Consider the following 13,966-nt stretch of genomic DNA (forward strand, 5'->3'; position numbering starts at 1 on the left):
TTGGGGGGGACGGTGCTTCCCATTGCAGTCCGTACGGGCCTCACAGTGTGAGGGGACCCAAGTAAAAGGAAACTGGGGGCCTGAAATGACGAGTGAAGGGCAGGGGTGCAGGGGTCTGGCGTTGAGGGCCCGTGCTTCAGCTGCTGCTGGAGACGCCTTCGTGGTCTGCAGGGGTGTTTGGTGTCCCCTTTGCTCGGTGAAAGGCAGAACCAGGTGCGTAGCTGCACGCTGTTCACAGGGAGGTGTCCCTGCCCCCGCCGCCCCCCAAGCCCAGCCTGTGACTTTGGAGTCAGACTCGGGCTCCGTGAGGCCTGGACGGGTGGCCTTGGTGGAAATCATGGCAGCTGCTCATCACAGAATAGTCCCTTAGTTACGGGAATGCCGCTACCTCACGGGGTTGTTGCAGAGACTGAGATGCAGTCGCTGGAGCCTCCTGGGCCTTCAGGCCTCCCTAGAACACGGCACCTGTTCAGTTGACGGCCAGGTGGGAAGGTCGTTAGGTAGGAGTCGGTGAGACGTGACCGTGGAGCTTGCTGGCCAGACTGCGATGCTGGCAGGGAAACGTGGGCTCGTCGTCAGGCAGAAGGGGGCGAGCATCAGGGCGCTTGAAAACTGAGTCGCAGAGGAAGAGAGGAGGAAGAGGTGACTGCGGGGCTGCGGGGCTGGGGGGCCGACACGGCCGTGGCGCCCGTGCTGGGTGGCGGCCAGGTGGAAGCCGGAGACCGACCCTTAGGGGCTCCCTGGCTCCTCTCAGGAGGAGAGGAAGCGCTGGTTCACCGCCCGGTTCCGCCTGCGGTCAGCGGGCAGCGTGGGCTGACTGCACCTCTTGCGTTCCTCGTTGGCAAGCCGGAGCCAACGTGGCGCTTGCCTCATCGGGATCCTGAGGACTGCCCGAGACGACACACACAGAAGGCGTGGAGCGCCTGGCGTGGAGCGAGCGGTCAGTAAACGTGGCGCTGCCTCAGCTTTAGCGCTCGTCACACTGGAAGGCAGAGCCGTGTGTCGGGCGGCGGGTGCAAGGGCGCGCCGCCTAGACTTGGGAGGTGCAGATGCAAGGATCTCGCTGGTGGATGGACGCGGGCGTTGCTAAGTCGGGGGTGGCCGCATGGGGACGGCCATGGCACTCTGGGGACCCCCTGGGTCAGCGGGCGGACCGTGGGGACACCAGAGGCACCAGCGGGCCTCTGGGGAGTAGAAGGCAGAGCAAGAGGCTGTTGTCATGGAAACCAAGGAAGGCGAGTAGGGCTTTTTGTGTTTTTTTTTAAATGTAAAGTCACGCAGGTCAGAGTCCATTCAGAGCTGACTGAGAGCGGAGGGGAGAATACACTGAGATCGGGCCTGGCTGTGAAAGATGCTGGATGGGGCTCGCAGGATGATTTAGAAGCCGGGTTCAGGGACACGTGACCCCTGGTAACTGTGGTGCGAATGAAAGCCCCGCCTCCCCAGGGGAGCAGCGAGTGGCTTAAAGCACAACCAGGAGAGGCAGGAAAAAAATGGGAGAGGAGGGCTTGCTGCGATGGCGAGTGCTCGGAGGAGGAGGGGGAGGGAGGGAGGAGGGGGAGGAGGGAGGGGGAGGAGGAGGAGGGGGAGGGGGAGGAGGGGGGGGGGGGAGGAGGAGGGGGGGGGGGAGGAGGGAGGGGGAGGGGGGGGGGGGGGGGGGGGGAGGAGGAGGAGGAGGAGGGAGGTGGGCAGGGAAGGGGCTTCCTCCCATGTGGAGCCGGAGCAGGTGGAGTGAGCGCTGGGCCAGGAGCGCAGGCCTTGCACACAGGTGTCCCTACGGGAGGAGAAACCTGCTTTACAATCCAGTTTTCTCATTCATCAGGCGTCTGAGCACTGAGAAAGCAGCAGCCCAGAGTCTTAAAGCTTGCATTTTGAGGTGGTGATTTCCCTTAGGAAACCTGAGTTTGGAGACAGTGCACAGACGGGTTTGCTGTCCCCCTGGAGATGCCGTGTGGCTGGTGCAGCGCTGAGCAGGAGGACAGATTCAGGAGAGGAAACCCCAGGGCCGCGGGTCAGGGTGCCGTGGACCCTAGAGGCAGACAGGCAGTTCCCTTTAGGGTTTCCTTCTGTCAGCTGCTGGCGCTTAGGCAAGAGCACATCTTCTTGGCTGACCCGAGCCCACACAGATGGACGGGTCTCCCTCCTGGACCCTGTCTGTGAATAAATAAATCGGGTGACTTTACAGCCGTACAGTGGGCTTCTCGTGGGCTGCTGCGGCGCCGTTCTGATGGGCTGTCAGGGGTGAGAGGAGTGGAAACAAGTCCCTAAACCCCCGGAGGGGACCGGGAGCAGTGTCCTGAGCAAACGGCTTCCGTGGCCACGAGCCGTGGCTCCTCTCCTCTCAGGGTTTGGAGGATCCGGGGGCCCCGCAGCCAGGAGCCTGATGTCCTGCATTCCTGCGGTCCCTCCGTCAGCAAAGCAGCCCTGTGGGCAGAGGGTGAACCTGAGCATTTCAGAGCCCCTGGCTACCGGTGGCTCCGGCATCTCCAGTGGACACTGCCTGGGCCTGGGTCCAAGTGCGATCAGGAGCCCACGCCTGTCACTGTCCAAGTCGTCTCTCTCTTTGGCCACAAAAAGCTCAAAAAAGGAGCATCTTAGAAAGGAAATAGGCTGTCTGGAAAACTTTGTCATTCATGGGGAATCTTTCTGAGAACCAGTTACTTCATTTAAACCAAGCCAAGAAGGTGGGGTTTCTAGGGGAACAAAGCCAAGCATTCCATCTCAGTAGTGATGAGAACAGTTACTGGCAGCGGTGAGGGGCATCAGGGAGGACCTCCGTGCATGAGGGCGTCCCAGGCGGCTCAGTGAAAGGATCCGCCTGCCAGTGCGGGAGACGCGTTGGCAGGTGGATTCTTCAATTGATAAAAGGTTTTGTCAGCGTATTTGCTTTTGACTTGGGCAACACGTGCTTGTCAGACACTCTTGAGCTGGTGGATGTGGAGGATGGAGGAGGGGCCTCCGCCCCACAGAATGTCGGGTCTAGCAGGGAGACGGGGCGACCCTGACAGAGGTGAAGGGCGCGGAGATGCCCCGGGCTCAAGGCGTTTCCAGTCCATGGGGGGCTGGTGATGGGAGGTGGCAGGCAGGGGCCTCTGGGGGAGGAGGGACGTGGCGGCCCCACCCTGAGGACACGCCCAGGCGCCGGACTCCCCTGACCCGCATGCTCTGAAGTCCAGCGTGGCAGCCGCTGCTCCGGACTGTGGCCCGACTTCCTCTTTCTCTTCCAAAGTCTGTTTCTGTGTCTCTAAAGGATCTGAAACCCCATCTGTCTGGTGATTTTTTTTGGTAAACCCTTGAAAATGTTTATTTTTATACAGCTTCATGTGGCGTGTGTCTCATCCAGCCAGGGTCCTTCTGTTCAGGCGGGTGGCTGGGTCTCCCGCCTGCATCCCCTGGGGAAGTGGAGGTGAGAGTCCAGGAAGGGCCTCCAGAGGCCGAGGCCTCGCTCCTGGGCTGTGCTTTCGCTCGGAGCCTGCTGTTTTTGTTCTCAGCACAGTGAGTGTCGTTCAGGTGAAGACGGAACAGCGGGCTCACCAGGAGGTGACCTGGCCCCTGTTACTAAGGGCCGTGCACATTTACACCAAAATAGATGCCAACAGGGAGAAGGCGATGGCACCCCACTCCAGTGTTCTTCCCTGGAGAATCCCAGGGACAGAGGAGCCTGGTGGGCTGCCGTCTATGGGGCCGCACAGAGTCAGACACGACTGAAGCGACTCGGCAGCAGCAGCAGCAGATGCTAACGGTGTGACCGCCGGGCGACACTTTTCTTAGAAGGACCCTGGGCTGATGTGAGCTGCTTGTGGTTTTGCTTTTCGGCGCACACCACACCCCACGCTTGGAAGTGTAGTAGCCTTTGGTAAATGCTGAGTGGCTAGACGGACAGACAGACCGGCGGACAGGAACATCGTGGAGTTCTGTACCGCCCGGGTCCAGCAAGTTTACCTGTGTGGCCTCGGCTTTGCCAAGGGACGTCTTTCATGGGACGGCAGTAGGTCGGTCTCTCTTGCTTCTGGGCCTCGTCCTCCAGCCTGCACCCCTGCCCCGGTCCCCCTCTCTCTCCTCTCCGAGTGGTGTTTAAGACGCCAGTCCCACTCCACGCTTAGCTGTTGAGCGGCTTCCCCCTGCTTCTGGGACAAACCCCCGACTCTCTGAAGGGGCTCCGGGGCCCCGCGTCTTCTGCCCCGCGCCCTCTCTCAGCCTCTTCTCACCTTCCAGGGGCCCTGGCTGTGCCCTGCGCCCCTGCTGCCCCCTGGGCCTCCTGCTCTTTCCCACTGCTCTCCTGCTTGTGGCTCCTGGCTCCAGCCAAGACAGCGGTGCTCTCCGAATACTCTCCTTGGAGCCTGGACCGTCTCAGACCCCCGATGTGCTCTCGTGCGGCCCGTGCTCCTTGCTCCTCGCGTTCACCGTAGGCGCGACGCTTTCAGAGTCGACGTTGTTCGTGCCTGCCGCGCTAAGCTGTAAGCTCGGCCATCTTTTAACTCCTGGACCCCCGCATCCAGCAGAAAACTACCCGGCAGTGTTCACTTTCCACGTGTGCTTTCACTTTTCTTGTACGCCCACACACGCTCACACACACTCTTTCCTTGGGGATGACTTCTGAAACAAGGTGGTTACGAGCAGCCCCTGGACCCCTGCTCGTCTGAGGCCAGTGGCTGCTCGCGTGTGGGGAAATGTGGCATCGAAGGTGCTGACATGGACGTGGCTCAGCTGTGCCCCCATCTTGGGGTCATCACCCGTCCGTGTGCCACCTTCGCAGGGCCGGTCCACAGGGTCCCTCTGGAGCTCACACGATGCCCGTAGCCCAGCAGCCCAGCCTCAAGCTGTGACCCACCCTGTTGTTGCAGGTGGAGGGTGAGGGCGGTGAACTCCGGATTCCTGCCCCCAGCTGGGTGCCTGGGCTGCCCCTTCTGAGCCATGCCCGTGTGGGTCTGCCCGACGCTGTCATGATGCTGGGGTGGGTCACTCGCCAGGTGCCCTTTGACCCGAGTCCCAAAAGTAGTGCACGAGAAGTAACCTGGGGGATGGCTGTGATGAGGTGAGGGGCTCCTGTGACCCTTAGAGAGAGGCCCAGCCTTGGTTCTGGAGACGGACCGCTTGGAAGTGGAGATGTGGGACGCACCCCTGTTGGCTCTGGTGGCAAAGAATCCCCGCGCGGGTGGGGCAGGAGGGACTTGACTCTGCATCTCGCCAGACAGGTTCTCCCTTCTCCCAAAGCTGCTCTGATGAGCGGCAGGTGGGGGCGTGTGGGGGTCCTGGAAACTCAGAGGGCGGGCCAAGCTGCCGGTGGTAGACGCGCTGCGGGGCTTCCTGTTCCCGCCCGGGGCTTCCGATGGGTCTGGGGCTGCCCTCATCTTCCACCCTCCAGCCCTGGCTCGCCTTTCACCCGCCTCGCGGTGGGCGGCCTCTAGCGGCGTGACTGGGGGTGTTCTGGCCTTCTTACGGTGGGTGGCAGTGGTGGTCTCATTCGCTGGAGGGTTTCCGAGAGGCCGGGGCACAGCCCATCTCCTGTGACCTGCAGGGAACACCTTTCTGGAAGGTCCAGGACCCCATGCTGGTAAACTGGCCGGTTCTGTGGGTCCCTGGTCGGGGTGGGTCTCTGGGAGGAGAGGGTCGCCTTGGGGGCGGGGCTCCACGTGGAGGGCTGGGCTCGCCTTGGGGGCGGGCTCCCGGCTTCTGTGCAGAGCTGGGCTCAGGCTGCACTTCGGGAGGGGTTCCCCTGCCGCCTGAGTAGGAGTTCAGCTTGGGCGCTCGAGCTGTGAGTTATTTGTTGAAGGTGTTCCCGCCTCTGAAGCCCTGGTATGCACCTGGTGGAGAGAATAAAGCTTTTGACAGCAAAATATAATTTCCTTCCCTCCGTGTTTCTTTTCTTAGCGGTTTGGAAAAATCCCACTCAGTTCTTCGAGCACCTTCCCCTCCCCCCCGGAATGCGCAGCGCACGCGCAGTACACATCCGGCGTGCCGCGTCCTGGGCGCACGTGCAGTGCGCAGGGCGCGTGCCACCTCCTGGGCACATGGGCACGCGCAGTGCCCACGGCACACGCCGCGTCCTGGGCACACGGGGCACGCAAAGTACACACGGCATGCACAGCCCGCTCCATGGGGCCCTGAGGTTCTGGTGACACGAGCTGCCCCTAAATTCACCACCTGGACTGTGACGTTTCCAGGGTGGGGGGGCAGGGCTCCGAATAAAGCCCTTGTCCCCATGATTCCCGGCAAAGTGAGCTCCCTGGGGTCCAGTCCCCACCTGTCCAGGTGCCTCGAGGCTTGAACCCTGACTGGGAAGAGACAGGAGATGCAGAGCCCTGTGCAAGCACTTCCGACACCAACATCTCCAGGCTGCCCGGCGGCAGCGGGTCTATGCTGATGACCTGGAGCCCAAGCGGCTGAGGTCTTGGCCACGTAGACCAGTGACCCCAAGTGGAAGCTGTCTGGCGGCCTGGGGGAGAGGGAACCCCCCTCACCTGGGCACAGGCCTGGTTGAAGCCATCCTGGGGGAAGGTCTCTAACTGTGACGCCTCAGAGGACTTCAGCTTCCAGCTGCAGACAGACCCGTTCTGTCCTTCAGTTGCTAACTCACGCCGACTCTCTGGGACCCCCTGCAGCACGCCAGGCTCCCCTGCCCTTCGCCCTTGACTGTGTCCCGGAGCTTGTGGCCTGCAGAGCGCTGTGGTAGCAGTGTTGACCTTGAAGTTCTGCCAGACAATGTTTCCAAACACGCCGTCACAGTCCCCAGCCATGAGCGCTCCAGTCTCTCCGCAGTTGCGCCCGCGCTTGCTGTCGGCTTCGCTGGGTGTGAAGTGGTGTCTCACTGTGGCTTGAATTTCCCTAATGACTCACATTTATCACCTTTTTATAAATTTATTGGCCATTTGTATATTTCCTTTGGAGAAAATGTCTATGTAAATACTTTACCCGTTTTAAAATTGGTTTCTTGTTGCAGTATAAGAGGCTTCCTACATATTCTGAATATAAGTCCCTTATTTGGTATATTATTTGCAATAATTTTCATTCTGTGAGTCGTTTGTTCACTTTATCGATGTCCTTTGAAGGATAAAACTTTTGATGTGTGATTTTTTTTTTCCTTCCGTCACTTTTGGTGTCATATCTAAGAAACCCCTGCCTAACCCAAGATGACGAAAGTTCAATGTTTTCTTAGAGTTTTGCAGTTTTAGCTTTTGACATTTCTGACCTGGGTTTTATATGCTGTGAGATGGGGTTGCAATGACATTCTTTTTGGTGGTGGATATCCAGATGTCCAGCACTATTTGTTGGAAAGACTGTTCTTTTGTTTACTGAACTTATTTAAACAAACAGCACTCACCCGTTTCTCCCACCCCCACCTTCTGCTCGGGCAGCCACCAGTCCGCTGTTCGTATCTACGAGCTCGGTGTTTTCACGTCGCTTCCACAGATAAGAGACATATGGTGCTCATTTCTCTGTGGACTTGTTTCACGTAACAAAGGTGGTGGTTCAGTCCCTCAGTCTTGTCCAAGTCTTTGCAGCCCCACGGATTGCAGCTCACCAGGCTTCCCTGTCCTCCACTGTCTCCTGGAGTTCGCTCGAATGTGTCCACTGAGTTGGCAATGCCATCCAACCATCTCATCCTCTGCCTCTCTCCTCTTCTCTTGCTTTCAAACTTCCCCAGCATCAGGGTCTTTTCCAGTGAGTTGGCTCTTCGCATCAGGTGGCCAAAGTATTGGAGCTTCAGCTCCAATAATAATAAACAACTCCCTTTTAATTTAAGAGAGTTTGTCATAGAAATAAGTTCCAGAATGGCTTCAATATCAAGCCATCAAAAGACAGGCTAATGAGTCATTAAGGGTGTATCTGGAGGACTAGCTCCCTGAGGAAGTCCTGGTGGGACTCTGAAGATGGTACTGTTTTCCTGTGATTCCTCAGCCATTTTTGAAAAACAAACGTATGTCGAGCGTCAAACAGACCGAGCCCCGAACTCCTTCAAGGCCTCTGAATCCAGTTTGCCCCACCCTTGTTCTTCCCCCAGAGCGCCCGTCTGCGTCCCTGACACCAGGCTGAAGGCAGCAGTGTGTCCATCGTTCAGATTCAGTTCAGCCCAGAGAATAGGCACGTGGACACGGAGCTGTGGCCTCTGTAAGCAGGACGGCAGGTGTTGAGAGAGAGGGCAGGGGTAAAGATAGGCCGGGATGGGGGCATCCAGGCTTAGGGTGGCGGCTCTTACTGTTGAGGGCGCGTTCCTGTAGCCCGCCGTGTGTCTAGGGGGCCGGCCGCCCTGCCTGTCCGCCTCATTCCAGGACGAGGCCCTGACTCTACTGGCCCTCGTCTTAGGGAGTGTCCTGCATGCCCCGCCTGGTCAGCTCCTGTGAGTGCGGAGCTCTGCAAGCAGGACGGATTTACGTGAGCGTGCCCCTCTGACAGGGAGGCTGTGTTGATTAGCTGCACATGAAGCGGGAGTGAAATTCACAAACGATGACGAATTGTAAAGAGCTGATGGTTTGCATTGTGTGATGAACTAAACCTCTGTAATTTTGTGCCGTACTTGTCTTTCCATCTTGTGACCAGCAGCCTCTAAATAAAACCAGATGATTTCCTGCCTAAAAAAGAAAAAAGGCTCAGATGCCCACTGCCCAGTCTGCTGCATGGGGGCTGGGTCCTGTCCACGGGCCTGGGGGCTGGAAGGGAGGCTGCTGTGTCTGCGAGAAGGCCGGGGGCAGGGAGGGGGTTGGGGCAGGCTGACCCTGGGAGGGGGAGGCCGCGACGCTGGGGAGAGGCCCCCACAGGGGCGTCTCCTCCGGTGCCCTCGCCGTCACCGACGTGGCCCTCAGCCGCACGCTTCCCGGGAGCTCTGGCGGGGCGGTGGGGCGGGACGCCTGCTGCCCCCAGTGGTGGGGACCTCGGGGCCTGGGGGCCGTGTGCTCCTGCCCGGGACTGTGTGTGCCTCAGTGAACTGTGCCGTGGTGGTGGTGACAACCGCCAGCTCACGCCACTAGCAAAACATTTTGGATTTTTTTCACTTGAGCTCTTGAAGAAGACGGTACTGTTTGGAACTGTGACGTGGAGGTTCCCTGCCGAGGGAGACCTCAGAGCTTCGCTGAAAGCAAAGCAGAATGTGACCCGCTCGCTGGCTCTCCTCTCACCTTATAAAGAGAACGTGTCCGGTGCTGAGAGGGGAGGTGGGGGAGGCGCCCGGCTGGCTCGGAAGGAGCCGCATGGTGAACCTGTGTCTCCACCTCTGTTCTTCTGCCTTGGATTCCTCACTCCCTTAACCAAGTGGTGTATTGATTCAGAATGACAAGATTGAGAAAATTAGCCGCAGGTATTCATCTTCAGAAGGGACTAGAAGGGGAACATGCCCGGCTGGCAAAGCCGCTTATTAGATCGCAGAACTTGAGCTCTGTATGTTGGTTTCTTCCAGATTTGGTCTCTCAGTGAGAGACTAAAGACAGAACTTGATAGAAGTTAATATCAGGGGGCAAGCTTTAATTTGCAACAATCCTAAAGTGCAGAATTAGACACACTTCCTCCCCCCTCCCTGGAGCAATATCGGTAAAAGATGCTTTTGTTCATTTGGGCTTGTGTGTTAACGTGCATACCATATATATTTAAAATTCTGTTGTTTCCTGGAATAGCACAATGCACTTTTTTTCCTAATTAGGATATGTCCACAGAAGAAAGATGCTTTTGCTTGTCATGTTCTGGCAGCGTTAGAGGTTGGAGCAGGCATTCTTCAGGAGTGGCACTCAGGTTACGTTTTCTGCTCCCTGTGGGGCCTGGGCGGTGGTGCCCCATGGGGAAGGGGGGCAGCGGGTGAGGGGGTGAGTGGGGCCTGGAGGGATGGCAGCCCCCGCCCCCAGGGCACAGTCCCCTGTGGACACACACCCCCCGTCCCGGGGCACGACCCACTCCGACCTGGACGCGTCCCCCCACTCCACCCGGATTCCTAAGCCCCGGACCTCTCAGCCCCGCCGGGGGCGGGCTCTCACGGGGGCCAGGGCCCAGAAGGCCATGCTGCGGCTCCTGGCAAGTGCATCTCTGACTCTGCCTCAGCCTCACTGTCCAGGAGGCGGGACGAGAGGGCGTCGCTGGGAAGCTGAGCTGACAGGGGCCTCCCGCTCGCCCCCGTTTCTGTGAAGGCACTTGCGGCCCCTCGCAGGGCCAGCATCCCATTTCACCGCGCCCCATTTCTATGAAGTCACTTACAGCCCTCTGTGGGCCAACAGCCCACTTCACCACCCCCTCCCATAATATAAAGTCACTTACGGCCCCTCAGCGGGGCCAGCATCCTGCTGCACCGCCCGTGCCATAACATAAAGCCGCTTGCAGCCCCTCCATGGGCCCGGCACGTCTCACACTGGAGGACGGGGCACCAGGCGGCCTCTGTGCCCTCGGGCCTGGCTGCTCTGACCTGCTGGACACAGTAGAGCCCGGCCTGCCTGAAGCACCTCCGCCTTCCTGCCCCGGCACCTCCAGCGTCTGGCGGGGCTTCACCCGCCTCCCAGCCTGGGCACAGCTGGTCTCCAGGCACTGCCCTTTGGTTTGGGCACCTCTGGGCAGGCTGCTATGTCTTTGCAAGGGTTGTGGTGGGTGGAGGGGGGGGGATGGAGGAGGCCGGGCAAGGAAGGGGCACAGTGGAGGTCATGGGGTACGGAGGGCTCACCTGCTGTCTGAGCGCCCCCTGTCTCCTCCAGGAACCTCAGTGTCCCCTGTCAGCTGGGGACACCCCTGCCCATTCCTGTGCCTTTGAGGCCTGCAGGAGGGCCGGGGCAGGCCTGGCTGAAGCAGTGTGCATGAAACTCCCAAGCGGCCCCCGGACTTGGTCTCTGCTGTGGCTGAACCACACTCGTGGCTGGGCTCCCTGGGCAGGGGGCCCCTGACACCCCACTGAACCTGGAGGGTGGAGTCCTTTCGCCACCATGTCCAGCCACCCTGTGTGTGCGGGGAGGCACGTGGGGCGGGGGGCGTCCTGTCTAGGGGGCCGAGGATGCCTTCCCCATCACTGCCCCGGAGATGGAGCCGAAAATTCTTCAACCGCTCACTCCCTGTTGCCTGGGGGTCATGGAGGTGGAAACGCCCCAAGTTAGAAACCCCAGTGGATCCTGTGGCTCGGGGCAGGGGCTCTGGGGTTGGGGGGGTGGGGCGCTGTGCGGCCCCAGGAGGAGACTGGGGACCCCCCACCCTCCACCCGGTTCTGCGTCCCTCCCTTCTTCTGTGCGTGACTTTGAGACAGCCCAACGGCCCCCCTCCACGGCCGTCGTCCGTTCTGGGTTGAACGGGGTTGAAAGCGGGCCCTGGCTGGGAAGGAGACCCAGTTACACTTCTTCCCACACATCTGGGCTTTTTTCTGCTCAGACCTAATGTTGGTCTCAGTTTCGCCCTAACACACTCAGGGGCGAACACACACGTTTTGGGGTTTCTAGTAGGACCCCTTTAGCTTCAGCGGGAGTCAGAACTCTTGTTTTCCCGCCCAGAGTCCACAGCAGAGGCATTGCACTTTGTTTTGTTTTGTTTTTAATGGTGGGGTGTGATCTCTGAGTTATTTATCAGCCCCCGTTACGGTGAGTATTCATCAGTGTTGGGCATGAACCCAGGACTTAGGGACTTTGGTTTCTTTCTGAAAACAGTTCTTCCCCATGCTGTAGTTTCATGATGTGGTTTAGCAGAATTAATCTGAAATCGGTTTATACAATTTCAAGTAAGTAAATAAAGTCACTCAGTCGTGTCCGACTCTTTGTGACCCCATGGACTGTAGCCTACCAGGGTCCTCCATCCATGGGATTCTCCAGGCAAGAGTACTGGAGTGGGGCGCTATTTCCTTCTCCAGGGGGTCTCCCCGCCCAGGGATTGAACCCAGGTCTCCCGCGCTCCAGGCGACACTTCAGCCTCTGAGGCACCAGGGAAGCCCTCATACAGTTTTATTCGGCTGCAAATTGGTCTGTGCCGGGCGGCCAGGCCGACTGTCTGCAGACCCTCACCCTCTGGACCGCCTCTTCACACAGCAGCCACGGCATGGGGACTCCTCCATCAGTGTTCCAGCTCCCTGGGGAAGGCGTCTTGGGGGGTCAGTGTTCAAGCTCCCTGAGGAAGGCGTCTCGGGGCGGGGGGGGGGGGGGTGCAGTCAGTGTTCCAGTTCCCTGGGGAAGGCGTCTCGGGGCGGGGCAGGGGGTCAGTGTTAAGCTCCCTGAGGAAGGCGTCTCGGGGGGTCAGTGTTCCAGTTCCCTGAGGAAGGCGTCTCGGGGCGGGGGGGGGGGGGGGCGGTCAGTGTTCCAGCTCCCTGGGGAAGGCGTCTCGGGCCGGGGCAGGGGGTCAGTGTTCAGCTCCCTGAGGAAGGCGTCTCGGGGCAGGGGCGGGGGGTCAGTGTTCCAGTTCCCTGAGGAAGGCGTCTCGGGGCAGGGGGGGCGGTCAGTGTTCCAGCTCCCTGGGGAAGGCGTCTCGGGGGGTCAGTGTTCAGCTCCCTGGGGAAGGCGTCTCGGGGGGTCAGTGTTCAGCTCCCTGGGGAAGGCACTCGGGGGGTCAGCCTCAGGGGTGAGGCCCCGGTGCCAGGTGGTGAGCGCATGGATTCTGGGGCGAAGGACGAACGTTCTTTTTGAAGAAACCAGGTGGCCCTAGTGTGCAGAGCCCGCCTGCTGTGCGGGAGACCTGAGAGATGCGGGTCAACCCCTGGGCCGGGAAGACCCCCTGCCGGAGGGCATGGCAACCCACTCCGGTATCCTTGCCTGGAGAATCCCAAGGACAGAGGAGCCTGGCGGGCTGCAGTCCGTGGGGTGGCAAAGAGTTGGACAGGATTGAAGCGACTTATATGCACGCACGGACTTTGGTGGTTGGGTTTGGAGGTCTTAGGGTCTGGTCAGACTTAAGGTTTGGGAGGTGGCCAAGCCCCGAGGCACAGAGGAGCTGGGCGGGGAAGCCCCCTCCATCCCTGTCGGTGGTGCCCGTGACCCTGGGCTGACCTTGCCGGGAACAGAGTGGTGGGAGTGGGCAGGGCTCCCAGCAGCTGTGGGGTTTGCAGAGGGAGGCAGGGTTGGGGGCGGGCTGCAGAGGCTGCGGAGCAGCCCCTGGGGCAGCTCTCGACTGGCTGCGGGTGGGACCGCCTGTTCTCAGAGGAGGAATGTCCTCAGCACAGACGATTCGGGGACCGCCTGTTTTCAGCTGCTTCTCTGGAATGTTCTTATTTTTTACCTTCGCAAACTGACTTCATTCACACTATTTGGCAACACAAGATGGATTTTGGAGCCTTGTTCTCTTTGGCAGGAAAAGTTCATTAATTTTAGTCGGCTCCCCACACATTTCACAAATGAGCTTGAAGAAATGAAGTGCCTGTCATTGCCACACAGACACCAGACGTTGCCAGGAGTGCGGTGTTTTCAGGGAGCGAGTTTGTTGGTGCCGGCAGGGGAGTGAGTTCCCGGGCACTCGGAGCTGCCAGGGCGACGCTGAATGCAGGCACCTGCAAGGGCCATGGGCCTGATCGCCCCAGAGATGCCCTCCTCCCCTCTGTTCTGGAAACAGACGTGCAGGCCTGGCACGGGGACGGCCGTCTGGCTGCAACAGGCTTACTGGAAGGTATCCGTGCCCGTGTGGGAAGCGCCTGCGGGGCCTGTGGTTCACTGCGGCCTGACCTGCATGGGGTTTTCCTCCACTCGACCCGCAGAGTCCGAGGTAGGCAGAGCAGAGTGCCCTGCCCCTGCCCCCTGGCCCCTGTCCTCTGAGTTGGGGGCGGGGAGTGCACACACCTCTCACTCCCAGGCCCCCTGCATGTCAGTCCCCTCCCTGTTCGCTCTCTTTGCCCCTCTGCTGGGTTTGGGTAGTGTCCCCTCAAAGTTCACATCCACTTGAGATCTCACCGGGCGACCTCATTTGGAAATAGGGGCTTGGCGGATGTGGTAGGAGAGGAGACCACGCTGGCCTGAGGTGGGTCTGGGGCCACTGTCCTCGTGAGAAGGCCAGGTGGCCCCGGGCGGGAGCCGCTGTGAGCACACCCTCCGTCTCCGGA

At 59.8% G+C, this 13,966-nt stretch overlaps 1 protein-coding gene across 3 annotated transcripts in view; it reads left to right on the forward strand.

Annotated features, from left to right (window-relative positions):
• Positions 1 to 13,966, forward strand: part of PRKCA (protein kinase C alpha) — a 288,858-nt gene that overhangs the window by 93,313 nt on the left and 181,579 nt on the right. The window lies entirely within an intron of this gene.

This window comes from Ovis aries, chromosome 11, assembly GCF_016772045.2.
Source record: "Ovis aries strain OAR_USU_Benz2616 breed Rambouillet chromosome 11, ARS-UI_Ramb_v3.0, whole genome shotgun sequence".
NCBI lineage: Eukaryota > Metazoa > Chordata > Mammalia > Artiodactyla > Bovidae > Ovis > Ovis aries.